This window comes from Urtica dioica, chromosome 7 (assembly GCF_054948205.1).
Source record: "Urtica dioica subsp. dioica isolate 48M chromosome 7, U.dioica_male_clone48M_v1_H2, whole genome shotgun sequence".
Taxonomy (NCBI): Eukaryota; Viridiplantae; Streptophyta; class Magnoliopsida; order Rosales; family Urticaceae; genus Urtica; species Urtica dioica.
Genome location: NC_142762.1, coordinates 18,726,382 through 18,744,845, shown reverse-complemented (window position 1 = coordinate 18,744,845; position 18,464 = coordinate 18,726,382).

Sequence of the window (18,464 nt, the reverse complement as noted above, 5' to 3'; positions counted from 1 at the left end):
GTAGTAGTGTCTATTTGTGTACATTTGATGTAATATAGTCTTACGAAGACTCTTGATTGTAATTGCTTATTCATTAATAAAGTTGAAACGTTCATTCATTCTTTCTTTGATTGTTTGAAGCTTTATGATAAAACCTTAGTCTTTTAGTCCATAAACAAACTTAACAACTTACGAAGAGACAAATGTAGATTTGCATGAACAAACTCTTCGTAGTTTGCTTAAAACGATATATTCGCAATCTTAGGGTCAAAGGACTATTGACCTCAGTACGATTGTTAGAAGAATCTATGATGTCTGGTTATGGGGCATTGAGAGTTGGAGACTCTATAGTTCTTCTAGGTTTCTTCCGAAGGTACTGAATTGACTAGTGCACTTCTAGAGACAAGATAAGAACAAACCATTTAACCTGTTATGTCTCGAAGTCACTATGTATGAATTGCATCATGCTTACCTTAATCCTGAAATGAGACATGCCATTTCACACCTTAGTATTCTCATTTGAGAAAGTCAGAGTTCGGACTCACTATGTGATTCCGAACAGGGCCTATTGGTGAAGTACTAAGTTGTGAGAATGTCATGAGTAACTTTGTGAAGTTCTCATAGATATGGAATTCATGTACAAGATTGCTGAAATGCAATGTATGTCACCTCATGCTTTGTTCCTTGGAGTGTGAATAAATGAACTGGCCAGTGTCCAAATTGAGTCCTGACTCTTTTGGATGAAACAATGTGACTTGTTAGCTCCTCGTCAATATATTGTTTCTAACTTATTCACAAGCGACAAAGGAGTTGAGGAAATAACAGCTAGAAGGGTAACATTCATGAAGGGTAAACATAGATAATATTCAGTGGATCCGCTCGTCATAATTAGGTCGAATTCTTGAGTAGAAAATAAATTCATTTGAACTGAGAGATTTTCAGTGTCAACTCTTTAGTGGAGTCAGTTGGCATTAAGCTAAAATGGGAAAAGGTTTGTGAACTTTTGAGTCCAAGTGTTTAGCTCAAGCTTTGTTCATTTGGGTCCATGAGGTCATTGTCACGAATCACATCGACAAGAATAGTTAAACTGGAAGCTAAGTCAAAACAAGAACGAAAATAGTCAAAAGGGTATTTTTGTCTTTTGAGAAATATGATGAAATGAATGTCAATAAATTTTTTGACAAGTTCATTTGATGACTTAATTTCACTCAGCCATGACTTGATCATTGGGCCTTGTGAATTAATTTCATTTCATAAGAATTTTATTGAAAATTCTTAATGGGCCTTTCACATGTTGTCATGAACAAATGAAGAAGCTTCTAGAAGCTCCTTCTAGATGTGAAATGGGCGCCCAAAAGAGAGATTATTTTGTGCATAAATGTATCAAGATACTTGCCAAAAGAAAATGAGGAAACAAATTTCCTCTATGAGGAAACAAGGAGAATCGGCCAAGGCAACCAAGAAGGGAAACAAAAGAGGAAACTAATCCCTTGTGGATTGAATGGGGTGGGCGCCTATGTTGATAGGAATGGGTAATAAAAGATTGCTCATAAAGGCTTGGAAAATAAGAGGAAACTACTTCTTTCCAAGGCCAACCTCTCTCCTATAAATAGGACCCTCATTCCCTTCATTTTAGGCATTCCACACAAGTTAGAGATTGAGAGACTCTCTCTCTCTAGACATTGTGGCCGACTCCTCTCTCTCTCTCTCTCTAGTTTATTTTCGATTTTTTGTTTTGGCACCTAGGTCCTCATTCGACCTAGTGTTTAGCTCTGCGACTTCAAGACTCGTTCTTAAGTCGTAGTGTTTAAAAGTGCCCACTCACTAATTCCTTTTTTCTCGAGTGATTTAGTGATAGAAACTTTCGTGGTTCCTCGAGGTGCCGAGGAAAGGAAGAGAGACGTGCTGCGAGGGGAGACGAGCGTTGCAACTTTCTAAGAGCTTCTCAAAGATCAAGCTTCAAGAAAGGTTAGTAAACTGTTGGAATCGATCTAGGGTTTAAAAAAATAATTAACGCTTCGATAAGCGGCGGAATTTTAAAAATTTTCTTTTACAAGTAAAAACAGTTTTTACTAACCTAGACAAGTGCAAGTACATGTAATTAAAAAACAATAGGAGCTAAGAGTTTACTAACCTTTCTTGAAGCTTGAACTTTGAAGAAGCTTTTGGAAAGTTTGCAACGCTCGTCTCCCCTCGCAGCACGTCTCTCTTTCTTTCTTCGGCACCTCGAGCAACCACGAAAGTTTCTATCACTAAATCACTCGAAATAAAGGAATCAGTGAGTGGGCACTTTTAAACACTACGACTAAAGAACGAGTCTTGAAGTCGCAGAGCTAAACTCTAGGTCAAATGAGGACCTAGGTGCCAAAACAAAAAACGAAATTGAATAGAGAGAGAGAGGAGAGGGGCGGCCAAGCTAGAGAGAGAAGCTCTCAATCTCTAAAACTTTGCATGAATGAAAAGTGAGGAATGAGGCTCCTATTTATAGGAGAGGTCTCACCTTCAATAAGGTAGTTTCCTCTTCTATAGAATATCACATATTCATGAGCCAATTTCCCTTTTCCTTCAAAGAGTCACACGGCCAAGACTAAGCAAGTAAGTCCTTGGATTTGTTTCCTCTTTTATTTGCTTCTCTCTTGATCCTTTTGGGCGCCTACCATGCTTTCCCCTTAGGGGAAATTTGTTTCCTCTTTTTCTTTTGGCAAGTATCTTAATACATTTATGCACAAAATAAACTCTCTTTCCTCTTGGGTAATATGGGCGCCTACACCATCTAGAAAGGGCTTCTAGAAGCTTTTCCATTTTGTTCATGACAACATGAAAAAGGCCCATTAAGAATTTTCAATAAAATTCCTATGAAATGAAATTAATTCACAAGGCCCAATTAATCATATTATGGCCGAGTGACATTAAGTCATCAAATGAACTTGTCAAAATTTATTGACATCCATTTCATCCTTATGTCTCAAAAGACAAAAATACCCTTTTGACTATTTTCGTTCTTGTTTTGACTTAGCTACCAGTTTAACTATTCCTATCGATGTGATTCGTGACAGTGACCTCATGGACCCAAATGAACAAAGCTTTAGCTAAACACTTGGACTCAAAAGTTCACAAACCTTTTCCAAGTTTAGCTTAATGCCAGCTGACTCCACTAAAGAGCTGACACTGAAAATCTCTCGGTTCAAATGAATTTGTTTTCTACTCAAGAATTCGACCTAATTATAATGAGCGGATCCACTGAATATTATCTATGCTACCCTTCATGAATGTCATCACCTAGTCGGGATTTACTAAATTACCATTTTACCCTTCTAGCTGTTATTTCCTCAACTCCTTTGTCGCTTGTGAATAAGTTAGAAACAATGTATTGACGAGGAGCTAACAAGTCACATTGTTTCATCCAAAAGAGTCAGGACTCAATTTGGACACTGGCCAGTTCATTTATTCACACTCCAAGGAACAAAGCATGAGGTGACATACATTGCATTTCAGCAATCTTGTACATGAATTCCATATCTATGAGAACTTCACAAAGTTACTCATGACATACTCACAACTTAGTATTTCACCAATAGGCCCTGTTCGGAATGACATAGTGAGTCCGAACTCTGACTTTCTCAAATGAGAATACTAAGGTGTGAAATGGCATGTCTCATTTCAGGATTAAGGTAAGCATGATGCAATTCATACATAGTGACTTCGAGACATAAGAGGTTAAATGGTTTGTTCTTATATTGTCTCTAGAAGTGCACTGGTCAATTCAGTACCTTCGGAAGATACCTAGAAGAACTATAGAGTCCCCAACTCTCAATGCCTCATAACCAGACATCATAGATTCTTCTAACAATCATACTGAGGTCAATAGTCCTTTGACCCTAAGATTGCGAATATATCGTTTTAAGCAAACTACGAAGAGTTTGTTCATGCAAATCTACATTTGTCTCTTCGTAAGTTGTTAGGTTTGTTTATGGACTAAAAGACCAGGGTTTTATCATAAAGCTTCAGACAAGGAAGATTGAATGAACGTTTCAACTTTTTATTAATGAATAAGCAATTACAAGCAAGAGTCTTCGTAAGACTATATGACATCAAATGTACATAAATAGACACTACTACTCTTCTTGTGGGCACCATTGACAACATAAACTTCTTAGCTCATATTAGTTTTTAATTACATGTACTTGCACTTGTCTAGGTTAGTAAAAACCGTTTTTACATGTAAAAGAAAATTTTAAAATTCCGCCGCTTCCCGAAGCGTTAATTATTTTCTTAAACCCTAGATCGATTCCAACACTACGTCACGGCTTGATCCCATTCCTTGGGTACGTAGGCAACCTTGATTTCAAGGCTCAGCCCCATCAAAATTTTTAAACCCAAGGTTTGTAACACGGCAAACAACGAGTAACAGACTCTTGACTCCGCACGGTGTTCCCTCAAAAGAACCACCAACCGAGTCATCAACCTTCACAGGATCAAGGACGGACCCTTGACATCCTCACAGCATCGAGGCTCTCAGTATGATTGGGTAACACTAAGATTAAAAGATGGGATCCCTTTGAATTAGTGTAAATTAAGATGGGACAAAAATAAAACACAAACATCTCCCATAGGCATCGAGGCCATCAAAGCATCTGAATACCTCATTAAAGGACCATTCACAAGCTTTTGAAAACTATGATACAAAACAATACATTACATGATAAACCGAGAGTATGATCAGGATACATTTCAGTCCGGTAAACATCAAGCAGCAGGCTGAAATACGGCGTCATACTTCATAAATTCAGTACAGATAGGCGAAGCATAATCAGGACTTGGATTTTCATAACGCATCACCAAAAAAAAGGGTTCAGCAAAATTATTCATTGGATCAAACAAATAAGAGTTGATTGAGTTGAATTCATACAATAAACCATCCAGCTCGTCAACATAGTCGATGGAGCTAAGACTTAGCGAAATATTTTAACCGACTAAGCAACAGAACATTCACTCGGCTCGGCAGTTGAGCGAACTGAAAGTACATCTTCAGTGAACTGAAGTAATATACGAATTTGAAGGAGTTTCTCATATATAACGAACTGATCTAGACTACTCTTATCGAACCTCATAAAACAAAACATACCACCATTCAGCTCGGAAGCAAGAAATTGTCCAATCCTACACGACGACAGTTAGAACAAAAGACTTAGCAAAAATTTGAGAAATCATAAACGTGCATAAAGTCAAATTAAAACTCCGACCCCGGAGTCAAACAAAAGTACAGCTCGATGAAAACGACCCCGCGGCCAAAATCGTCAGAGCTAATAATTATTACAATAAAAATGTAGTAGTCTTGCCCAAAAAACAAGTGAGCCTATAATTATTAAAAAAAAAAGAACATTTGAAATTTGCTAAAAAACCCATCAGGCTCCGGACTTAGGGACGTCCCGAACGACTTCGGTCTCCTCAGGAATTCCCGCCATGGTCAAGCCGGCGTTTGAGCCATATTGATCAATGTCCATCGCAACCGAGACATCCTCAAGGCCGCCTTCGGGGAAACCTGCTCCGAGTACGGAGTAAAAATCACATCCTCCGCACCTGCGAGGTCGGGGAGAGGCTCGGTAGATAAGTCTACGGATAATTTAACGATGTCGTCCTTCGCCTCTTGAAGAACCTCGGGGGCATCATCAAGCTCGCCAGCCACCACGTCTTCCAGCACCCCGGCCGCAGCGCGACACTGATCGAGCTTCCGCACGATCACAGCCTTCTTCACACGAGCTGCGAGGTGAGCCTGGTATTTGGAGATGACGCTCCGGTACTTCGCAGAGGCTGCCTTCCGGCCAGACCGAGTGGCCTGAACCTTGATCGTTTTGGCGCTCTTCTACAGCTGGGCGATGTGGGCATTAGCCCGCTTGAAGACAGCAGAAGCTCGATTGCCAAAGGCACTTAAATCCTTGTTGCTCGATTCCAGCGAAGTGACCCGGTGCTGGTACTCCTCGATCTGCGACTGAGCAACGTTGAGCTGCCGCTCCTTCTCTTTCAGCTCTGAACGAGCTGTCTGGGCCTCAACTCCGAGGTCGCAAAGCATCTTTCAAGCCGAGCATGCTTCAGCTCGTCTTCTTTCTTTGCCAGCTCGCCCCTAAGCCCAGCCACCTCTTCTTCCAGAGCTTTCACCTCGGCACTCCGCCCCCTCGACGCCTCCAAAGATCGCTCCAGTTCACAAATCCTCTTCTCCGCCACTCGGATTTTGTGCTCATAAGCATAAACCCCCTTGTTGATCTCGGCTTGGTACTTCATTAAGACAAACACGAGATGAAAACAACAATGATATAAAAAAAAGAGATGACTCTACAATAAACACTCAAATAGAAATTGATTCCTTGGTGGCCGCCATGGACATCCCCTATAGATGTTGGCGCCCCTCAGAGCCCTTACTTTGCCCAAGGGCGCGGTAGGGTACCTGATATGCCTCATCAGGAAAGCTGACGAGCTGCCATCCTCATAGATGGGATGGTTACGCTCGAAGTGGATCACCACTTTGTTCGGCTTCGGGTCAGACCTGGGCACCTCGTCAGGGGACGTGGGACCTGAAGAAGTCAGCTCATTGGGACCTATCGCCGTGCCCTTCTCCTTTGGTGTAGCGACCTCAAGGGCGAGCTCCTTTCAACGTCCACGACCCCGACACTCTTGGCGGATTCGAATGGAACAGCCGATTCCGGCAATCGGGCAGTCACCTCGCTGCCGCTTCCCACAGTGCCTCCTGGCACCCCAACCTTCTCCTTCCTCTTTTTCTCTCTCTGCCTCTCTTCTTTCTCCACCTCGTCGGCCGAGATGAAAACACCTTCCTTCGAAGACTTCTGCACACGAGCTGTGAGGTGAGCCTGGTATTTGGAGATGACGCTCCGGTACTTCGCAGAGGCTGCCTTCCGGCTAGACCGAGTGGCCTGAACCTTGATCGTTTTGGCGATCTTCTACAGTTGGGCGATGTGGGCATTAGCCCGCTTGAAGACAGCAGAAGCTCGATTGCCAAAGGCACTTAAATCCTTGTTGCTCGATTCCAGCGAAGTGACCCGGTGCTGGTACTCCTCGATCTGCGACTGAGCAACGTTGAGCTGCCGCTCCTTCTCTTTCAGCTCTGAACGAGCTGTCTGGGCCTCAACTCCGAGGTCGCGAAGCATCTTTCAAGCCGAGCATGCTTCAGCTCGTCTTCTTTCTTTGCCAGCTCGCCCCTAAGCCCAACCACCTCTTCTTCCAGAGCTTTCACCTCGGCACTCCGCCCCCTCGACGCCTCCAAAGATCGCTCCAGTTCACAAATCCTCTTCTCCGCCACTCGGATTTTGTGCTCATAAGCATAAACCCCCTTGTTGATCTCGGCTTGGTACTTCATTAAGACAAACACGAGATGAAAACAACAATGATATAAAAAAAGAGATGACTCTACAATAAACACTCAAATAGAAATTGATTCCTTGGTGGCCGCCATGGACATCCCCTATAGATGTTGGCGCCCCTCAGAGCCCTTACTTTGCCCAAGGGCGCGGTAGGGTACCTGATATGCCTCATCAGGAAAGCTGACGAGCTGCCATCCTCATAGATGGGATGGTTACGCTCGAAGTGGATCACCACTTTGTTCGGCTTCGGGTCAGACCTGGGCACCTCGTCAGGGGACGTGGGACCTGAAGAAGTCAGCTCATTAGGACCTATCGCCGTGCCCTTCTCCTTTGGTGTAGCGACCTCAAGGGCGAGCTCCTTTCAACGTCCACGACCCCGACACTCTTGGCGGATTCGAATGGAACAGCCGATTCCGGCAATCGGGCAGTCACCTCGCTGCCGCTTCCCACAGTGCCTCCTGGCACCCCAACCTTCTCCTTCCTCTTTTTCTCTCTCTGCCTCTCTTCTTTCTCCACCTTGTCCGCCGAGATGAAAACACCTTCCTTCGAAGACTTCTGCACACGAGCTGTGAGGTGAGCCTGGTATTTGGAGATGACGCTCCGGTACTTCGCAGAGGCTGCCTTCCGGCTAGACCGAGTGGCCTGAACCTTGATCGTTTTGGCGATCTTCTACAGTTGGGCGATGTGGGCATTAGCCCGCTTGAAGACAGCAGAAGCTCGATTGCCAAAGGCACTTAAATCCTTGTTGCTCGATTCCAGCGAAGTGACCCGGTGCTGGTACTCCTCGATCTGCGACTGAGCAACGTTGAGCTGCCGCTCCTTCTCTTTCAGCTCTGAACGAGCTGTCTGGGCCTCAACTCCGAGGTCGCGAAGCATCTTTCAAGCCGAGCATGCTTCAGCTCGTCTTCTTTCTTTGCCAGCTCGCCCCTAAGCCCAACCACCTCTTCTTCCAGAGCTTTCACCTCGGCACTCCGCCCCCTCGACGCCTCCAAAGATCGCTCCAGTTCACAAATCCTCTTCTCCGCCACTCGGATTTTGTGCTCATAAGCATAAACCCCCTTGTTGATCTCGGCTTGGTACTTCATTAAGACAAACACGAGATGAAAACAACAATGATATAAAAAAAAGAGATGACTCTACAATAAACACTCAAATAGAAATTGATTCCTTGGTGGCCGCCATGGACATCCCCTATAGATGTTGGCGCCCCTCAGAGCCCTTACTTTGCCCAAGGGCGCGGTAGGGTACCTGATATGCCTCATCAGGAAAGCTGACGAGCTGCCATCCTCATAGATGGGATGGTTACGCTCGAAGTGGATCACCACTTTGTTCGGCTTCGGGTCAGACCTGGGCACCTCGTCAGGGGACGTGGGACCTGAAGAAGTCAGCTCATTGGGACCTATCGCCGTGCCCTTCTCCTTTGGTGTAGCGACCTCAAGGGCGAGCTCCTTTCAACGTCCACGACCCCGACACTCTTGGCGGATTCGAATGGAACAGCCGATTCCGGCAATCGGGCAGTCACCTCGCTGCCGCTTCCCACAGTGCCTCCTGGCACCCCAACCTTCTCCTTCCTCTTTTTCTCTCTCTGCCTCTCTTCTTTCTCCACCTTGTCCGCCGAGATGAAAACACCTTCCTTCGAAGACTTCTGCACACGAGCTGTGAGGTGAGCCTGGTATTTGGAGATGACGCTCCGGTACTTCGCAGAGGCTGCCTTCCGGCTAGACCGAGTGGCCTGAACCTTGATCGTTTTGGCGATCTTCTACAGTTGGGCGATGTGGGCATTAGCCCGCTTGAAGACAGCAGAAGCTCGATTGCCAAAGGCACTTAAATCCTTGTTGCTCGATTCCAGCGAAGTGACCCGGTGCTGGTACTCCTCGATCTGCGACTGAGCAACGTTGAGCTGCCGCTCCTTCTCTTTCAGCTCTGAACGAGCTGTCTGGGCCTCAACTCCGAGGTCGCGAAGCATCTTTCAAGCCGATCATGCTTTAGCTCGTCTTCTTTCTTTGCCAGCTCGCCCCTAAGCCCAGCGACCTCTTCTTCCAGAGCTTTCACCTCGGCACTCCGCCCCCTCGACGCCTCCAAAGATCGCTCCAGTTCACAAATCCTCTTCTCCGCCACCCGAATTTTGTGCTCATAAGCATAAACCCCCTTGTTGATCTCGGCTTGGTACTTCATTAAGACAAACACGAGATGAAAACAACAATGATATAAAAAAAAAGAGATGACTCTACAATAAACACTCAAATAGAAATTGATTCCTTGGTGGCCGCCATGGACATCCCCTATAGATGTTGGCGCCCCTCAGAGCCCTTACTTTGCCCAAGGGCGCGGTAGGGTTCCTGATATGCCTCATCATGAAAGCTGACGAGCTGCCATCCTCATAGATGGGATGGTTACGCTCGAAGTGGATCACAACTTTGTTCGGCTTCGGGTCAGACCTGGGCACCTCGTCAGGGGACGTGGGACCTGAAGAAGTCAGTGTTGTCAATGGTGCCCACAAGAAGAGTTGTAATATTTATTTTGTACATTTGATGTAATAAAGTCTCATGAAGACTCTTGCTTGTAATTGCTTATTCATTAATAAAGTTGAAACGTTCATTCTTTCTTTGTTTGAAGCTTTATGATAAAACCTTAGTCTTTTAGTCCATAAACAAACTTAACAATTTACGACGAGACAAATGTAGATTTGCATGAACAAACTCTTCGTAGTTTGCTTAAAACGATATATTCGCAATCTAAGGGTCAGAGGACTATTGACCTCAGTATGATTGTTAGAAGAATCTATGATGTCTGGTTATTAGGCATTGAGAGTTGGAGACTCTATAGTTCTTCTAGGTATCTTCCGAAGGTACTGAATTGACCAGTGCACTTCTAGAGACAAGATAAGAACAAACCATTTAACCTCTTATGTCTCGAAGTCACTATGTATGAATTGCATCATGCTTACCTTAATCCTGAAATGAGACATGCCATTCAACAGCTTACGTATTCTCATTTGAGAAAGTCAGAGTTCGGACTCACTATGTGATTCCGAACAGGGCCTATTGGTGAAGTACTAAGTTGTGAGAATGTCATGAGTAACTTTGTGAAGTTCTCATAGATATGGAATTCATGTACAAGATTGCTGAAATGCAATGTATGTCACCTCATGCTTTGTTCCTTGGAGTGTGAATAAATGAACTGGACAGTGTCCAAATTGAGTCCTGACTCTTTTGGATGAAACAATGCTACTTGTTAGCTCCTCGTCAATACATTGTTTCTAACTTATTCACAAGCGACAAAGGAGTTAAGGAAATAACAGCTAGAAGGGTAAAATGGTAATTTAGTAAATACCGACCAGCTGATGACATTCATGAAGGGTAAACATAGATAATATTCAGTGGATCCGCTCATCATAATTAGGTTGAATTCTTGAGTAGAAAATAAATTCATTTGAACAGAGAGATTTTCAGTGTCAACTCTTTAGTGGAGTCAGTTGGCATTAAGCTAACTAAACTTGGAAAAGGTTTGTGAACTTTTGAGTCCAAGTGTTTAGCTCAAGCTTTGTTCATTTGGGTCCATGAGGTCACTGTCACGAATCACATCGATTAGGAATAGTTAAACTGGAAGCTAAGTCAAAACAATAACGAAAATTGTCGAAAGGGTAATTTTGTCTTTTTGGACATGGCATGAAATGAATGTCAATAAATTTTTTTACAATGTCATATGATGACATATTATATCACACGGCGATAACATGTTTATTGGGCCTTGTGAATTAATTTCATTTCATAGAATTTTACTAGAAAATTCTTAATGGGCTTTTCTTATGTTGTCATGAACAATTAAAAGAAAACCTAGAAACCTTTCTAGAAGGCTTTTGGCCGTCCAACCCAAGTGAATGGGAGACCAAATTTCGTGCAGCCCTTAGTGTGAAAGAGAGTTTATTTTGTGCATTAATGTATGAAGATACTTGCCAAAAGAAAAAGAGGAAACAAATTTCCTCTAGGAGAGTATGACATGGGCGGCCAAGGCAAGCAAAATAGGAAACAAATTTGGTTCTAGATGGCAAGGCTTACACGCCCAAAATGAGAAAAGGAAATAAGGATTATTTCCTCATGAATATGTGATATTCTAAAGAAGAGGAAACTACCTTATTGAAGGTAAAGCCTCTCCTATAAATAGGAGCCTTATTCTTCTCATTTCATTCATTCCACATAAGTTAGAGATTGAGAGTCTCTCTCTCTAGAACTTGTGGCCGCCCCTCTCCTCTCTCTCTCTAGTCAATTTCGTTTTATTGTTTTGGCACCTAGGTCCTCATTTGACCTAGAGTTTAGCTCTGCGACTTCAAGACTCGTTCTTAAGTCGTAGTGTTTAAAAGTGCCCACTCACTGATTCCTTTATTTCGAGTGATTTAGTGATAGAAACTTTCATGGTTGCTCGAGATGCCGAGGAAAGAAAGAGAGACGTGCTGCGAGGGGAGACGAGCGTTGCAAACTTTCCAAAAGCTTCTCAAAGTTCAAGCTTCAAGAAAGGTTAGTAAACTTCTTAGCTCATAATAGTTTTTATTTATATGTACTTGCTCTTTGTCTAGGTTAGTAAAAACTGTTTTACTTGTAAAAGAAAATTTTTATAGTTCCGCCGCTTACCGAAGCGTTAATTATTTTCTTAAACCCTAGATCGATTCCAACAATCAGCTCATTGGGACCTATCGCCGTGCCCTTCTCCTTTGGTGTAGCGACCTCGGGGGCGAGCTCCTTTCAACGTCCACGACCCCGACACTCTTGGCGGATTCGACTGGAACAGCCGATTCCGGCAATTGGGCAGTCACCTCGCTGCCGCTTCCCACAGTGCCTCCTGGCACCCCAACTTCTCCTTCCTCTTTTTCTCTCTCCGCCTCTCTTCTTTCTCCACGTCGTCGGCCGAGATGAAAACACCTTCCTTCGAAGACTTCTTCCCCTTGCTTTTCTTGGCCACAGGGGTGACTTCGACTTCGGGAATCGGCTTAACCGCTCCGGCTTTCCTCTTCACGACACTCACAGGCGATCGCAATGCCACCTTAGACTCAACCTGGACAGGTTGAGGACTCATCTCAACGCGCCCCTCGGCATCAACGCCGTCAGGCAGGTTGGGTGAGCTCGCCTTCCGAGTAGCCTCCTTCTCCGTCGCTTGCTCTGGAGCGGTCGAACTCCCGCTGGCCTGAAACGCCTCGCCCTTCTAAGCATTCCTCTTGGCCTGACGAAGTTTTTTCTTCTCGACCACGTAATCAACCTCGGCATCGATTTCACCCTCCTCGTGATCCCTACCTAAAAAAATATATATATATAAACAATACGAACAAAATATTAAGTGTTTTGATATAACACATTATGCAAGTTTAGTCAAGCTTTAGGTTTGAACTCACCACGAACACCTCGATCTGTCTCTGGATGGATCCAATAGCCCGACTCGATGAAGCGATTCGAGTTGAAATACTTCCAATCCAAACTCCCAGTTCGCAATGCTTCAAGCTTTTCCAGGAACTCGGCGTCGACCTTGGGCACTGTGATTTTCGCTACAAAAAAAGGCAAAAACACAGGAAATATACACAAGTTAAAATAGAATTGACATATCATTCATAAAAGGATCGATAGCGAATGACAAATTCTAATTCTATACCCGGAGTAGTAGCCCATTCAAGGCGTAACCTTTGATGAAATGAGCCGACAGAATGCTCGTTTATCTCAAAGAAAAACCTTCTCCGACCCCAGTGAGGGTCTTTCTCGGGTAACCCTTCTAAAACACCTCGACCCACAGCATTAGCAAGATAAAATGTGACTAGGGTGAGTTTGAAGTTACGTTTAATATGACCTAAGCGAACCAGGTCGGCCACCGTGAGCTCGACCTCATTCTCCTTGGCCAAGGTAATCAACCCAGAGATTTTCCTAAGGAAATTAGGGCACATTTGGGGAATGGATATTTTTAGGGCTTCTAGGTATTCTAAAAATAGAGGGTCCATCGGAAGCCTAAGCCCACAATCCCTGAAAAATATTTCATACACACAACAATAGCATGCAGAAGTGTCTGAGGCTGTAAAATCGGGGATAGGGAGAGCTACGGCCACGTTATGAGGAATGTCGTACTCGTCGAAGAATCCGACAAGTTCATCCTCATAAACCGTGGTGGGGCCTCTGAGGTCCTTTGAAATTTCATCAAGTTTCTCAGGAGTGCTTTGGATAGACGTCTAAGAGATGGGTTCAAGAAAAAATTTTAGTAATCCGGTCGAGAGCCGAAGCAAACTAACAAAGTAAACACCTAGAGAGATAAGCTATGACGGAAATAAGAAAAGAGAGAGAGAGAGAGAGAGAGAGAGATGAAATGAAGAATACCTGATTTTAAATCTTCGGGGGATTAAAAACAAATGAATTGATTGGAATACGAGAGGCCCAATTTATTAATAATGATGGAGTGTCAATTTCGTTCCAAATTCCACTCAAGTAGAAATCTCAACTGACTCGGCCTGGAAAATTGAAAGTCAGTTTGACACCTGCCATTATGAACGTCATGACTACAACACGTGAAACGCGAGTTCGGAATTCAGTTCAAAAATAGGAATAAAAAAATTTTATCACAAAAAGATTCTCAGATTAACTCGAGTTTAGAAATTTAAAGTATACTTAATATTCGCATAAATTAAATATACTTTGGGGGACTAATTGTGGGTATAGAAATTATTCTACCCCATTTAGTAAAATTAATTAGAATCTTTTTAATTAATCCCACTGAAACTCAATTCGAAGAGTTTTACGAGCCCATGTCATGATTAAGCCCGTATAAATCAAGCATCAGCCCAAGGAAGAGAGTTTGAGCTACAGCCCAGCCTATCCCAACTCGCGTCAATGGGCTCCAACTCGAAGGCCCAACTGGCATACGAAACTTCAGCCCGGGAGGAGGATTCTCATCTCAGCACGGACGAATCGGTCAGCCATTTCGACCTCATCCCAGGTCAACCCGGAAAAGAAGGTTGACTCCGGATTTCCCTTAGTGACGAGCCATGATCGTGCGACTTGAAGCATTGAAGTTCAAACACGTGTCCTGAAGATCGACGCTGGAGATAAGACGAGCTCAACTATAAATACTGGGTGATCAGACCGACAAGGGGGCTAATTTCAATTTTATTCGATAATCCAAATCTTCTTGTATTTCACCGCTTATTATTTCGATTATTTGTACCATTCATCGATTATCAATCCAACATATCATTTCGATTATATCCTGTATTGTTGTAGTTATTTCTCAACTTATTACGACGAATTTTCGTGATCCACCGAAATATATTTAACTTCGAATCTTATATATTTAAGAGAATATTAGATTGTTATTTGGCCGAAATCGCCATCAACAGTCACTATGATCCACAATCTTTGAAATGAAGTACGAGATATCCGAGAATACGGAATAGGCGGAAGTGCCTACGGGGTCGTTGAGGAGAATTCCTCGCCTTTCACGGCTCAGATATTGGCTGAGGTATGGACGGAAAATTTTGAACTCCCGAATCTCACTCCATATGATGGGAAAGCGGATCCCGCTTACCATATCCAACATTATGAAACCTGGATGACGATGCAGGGTATCCCGCCCGGCGCCATGTGCCAAGCTTTTAGTCTTACCCTCGCCAGACCCAGCTTCGCGTGATTCAAGGAACTTAAGGCCGGGAAGCATCCAATCATTCAAAGACCTGAAGGACATGTTCCTGGCACGCTTCGCTACATCTATGGTCCAAAAGAAGACCACGATGTACCTGTGGTCAATCAGGCAAGAGAATGACGAGTCTCTTAGACAATACCTCGCCCGATTCACTAAAGAATCAAATAAGATTGACCGCTTTGACGACAAAGACGCAATCACTGCCATCATTGAAGGCTTGCGCACAAGTGACTTCCTTAAGTCCATCATCGGCCATGTCCCTTCTACCATGGCCAAGTTAATGACTCGAGCCAAGACCTTCATGGGAGTCGAAGATTACCTCGATAGTCGTAAGGGCAATAATCAAAGCCCTCACCACCGAGATGAACCTAGCAACGAGCAAGGTAACTCCTGTAAAAGGCGAAACAGAGGGGGTCAGACTTCTAATAGCCGACCTCCGATGCCCCAAAAGCCGCGACTTGTGGAAGACTTTAAACGGTATTCGTCGTTCACACCACTGAACATGACGCCGGATCGGATCCTAGCTTTGGCACGTCACAAGTTCATCGCCCTGGCTCCAATGAAAAAGACCCCGCGACTCGCGACCGGTCTAGATATTGCGAGTTCCATCAGGAATACAGTCACCTGACCTCTAAGTGCCACAATCTCAAAAGGCAAATCGACGCTTTGATCTAACGGGGTGAGCTAAAAGAGTTCGTGTTGCGCATGATTAGCGTTGCAGGCCCCACCTTGAGCAGACCATAGTCTAGCAAAGGAGGAGGAGCAACTGCTACTGCCGATCGAGCCACAGCAACTGTTGTCGCCAATCCACAGCTCCACGTTGTAACCACCATACTGGGTGGTCCACAAGTTGGAGACTCAACCCGACAATGAAAGAAGTTTCTAAGGGCCGCGTCCCAAGAAGACGCCGCTGTGCACGTAAACCTTACCTATAGGGAACCTCCGTCCGCGCCTCACGACGATGTACTTCACCAACGAGGAGGCCAAGCGAGTTGTGCATCCGCACAATGACGCGATAGTACTCAAAGCCCAAGTGGCTAATAACCTGGTGAAGAGGGTTCTCAACGACAACGGCAGTGCTGCCGATATAATCTTCAAGACCACCCTAGAGCGCATGAAGCTCGGGGGGCTACGCCCAACTCCGACCTAAACACCCTTATTTGGGTTCACTGGGGAGAGAGTCATGACCGAAGGCATCATCGATCTGCCGGTCACCTTCGGAACTCCCGAAAGCATTGAAGTCGTTCACATGGTCCCATTCCTAGTGGTTGACCAGGAGTCGCCCTACAATGTAATCATTGGGCAACCCACGCTGAACCGACTAAGGGCTATTACTTCTACATACCCACCTACTAGTGAAGTTCCCTACCGAGGATGGAATCGGCATCATGGCTGGAGATCAATTCCAAGCCAGAATATGCTACATCCAAGGAATCGATGGAAAGCCCGCTAGAAAGACGGTTAACACGATCTCCCAACTGAGAGATAGCGTCGAGTCGACCAAGGTCCTCCTCGGAATCAACAAAGACATCTGCATGAAACCCAAGTACAAGGTGTCGGCGTTCTCATCCCAAACAGGGAGGGACCTACAGAGTCCGCCTAGTCATACATGACGGGACCTACTACATCGAATACACGGATGGGACCCCGATCTGTCACTCGTGGAATGCGGAACACTTGAGGCAGTACTACCAGTAGCCAGCGCTTCCCCCATTTTATTGCTTTGCTTTCCAACATTCAATAAGGCCTACGAGCCAATGTTTTAGGATTTCAAATTTTTGCAATATTAATAAAGTTCGAGGTTTTTCTTTCAAAATCCACTTTATCAAAGTTTTTCGGTCATCAAGATAACGCTTGTAAACCCAAAAAACTCGAAGGGCTAGTGACATAGGCAACGGTAAGTACGATCAAAATCCTCAAGAAAGTACACTCCACCAAAACAAAACACCAGAACATAAACGGGAACAAGCGTGCACTAAAGACGCCTATGCGGCACCCCATAAGACATCCAAGAGATGCAGGGTAAGGACGCCTCCACGGCGCGCCGTAAGACATCCAAGAGATGCACGCTAAAGACGCCTACATGGCGCACGTAAGACGCCTACATGGCTCACCAAAGCTGCCTACATGGCACACCTAAGATGCCTACATGAGGCACCTAAGATGCCTACATGGCGCACCGAAGCCGTCCCTCGCGACGCACCAAAGACGCCTACGCGGCACGCCATAAGACATCCAAGAGATGCAGGCTAAAGAGCCATAAGACATCCAAGATATACAAGCTAAAGAGGCCTCCGCCGGCGCGACGTAAGACATCCATGAGATGCAGGCTAAAGACGCCTCTGCGGCGCGCCGTAAGACATCCAAGAGATGCACGCTAAAGACGCCTACATGGCGCACGTAAGACGCCTACATGGCTCACCAAAGCTGCCTACATGGCACACCTAAGATGCCTACATGACGCACCTAAGATGCCTACATGGCGCACCGAAGCCGTCCCTCGCGACGCACCAAAGACGCCTACGCGGCACGCCATAAGACATCCAAGAGATGCAGGCTAAAGAGCCATAAGACATCCAAGATATACAAGCTAAAGAGGCCTCCGCCGGCGCGACGTAAGACATCCATGAGATGCAGGCTAAAGACGCCTCTGCGGCGCGCCGTAAGACATCCGTGAGATGCAGGCTTAAGACGCCTCCGCGGCGCGCCTTAAGACATCCAAGAGATGCAAGCTAAAAACGCCTATGCGACGCGCCGTAAGACATCCAAGAGATACAGGCTAAAGACACCTACATGGCGAACGTAAGACGCCTACATGGCGCACCGAAGCCGCCTACATGGCGCACTGAAGCCGCCTACATGGCACACCGAAGCCGTCCCTCGCAACGCACCAAAGACGCCTACGCGGCATGCCATAAGACATCCAAAAGATGCAGGCTAAAGACGCCTCCGCGGCGCGCCATAAGACATCCAAGAGATGCAGGCCTAAGATGCCTACATGGCGCACCTAAGACGCCTATATGGGGCACGTAAGATGCCTACATGGCACACCTAAGACGCCTACATGGCGCACGTAAGATGCCTACATGGCGCAACCAAGTCATCCCTCGCGACGCACCTAAGCCGCCTACATGGCGCACTTAAGACGCCTCCGCGGCGCGTCTTAAGACATCCAAGAGATGCAAGCTAAAACCGCATACGCGGCGTGCCATAAGACATCCATGAGATGCAGGCTAAAGACGCCTCCGCGGCGCGCCATAAGACATCCAAGAGATGCAGGCCTAAGATGCCTACATGGCGCACCTAAGACACCTACATGGCGCACGTAAGACACCTACATGGCGCAACCAAGTCATCCCTTGCGACGCACCTAAGCCGCCTACATGGCGCACTTAAGACGCCTACATGGCGCACGTAAGACGCCTACATGGCGCACGTAAGACGTCT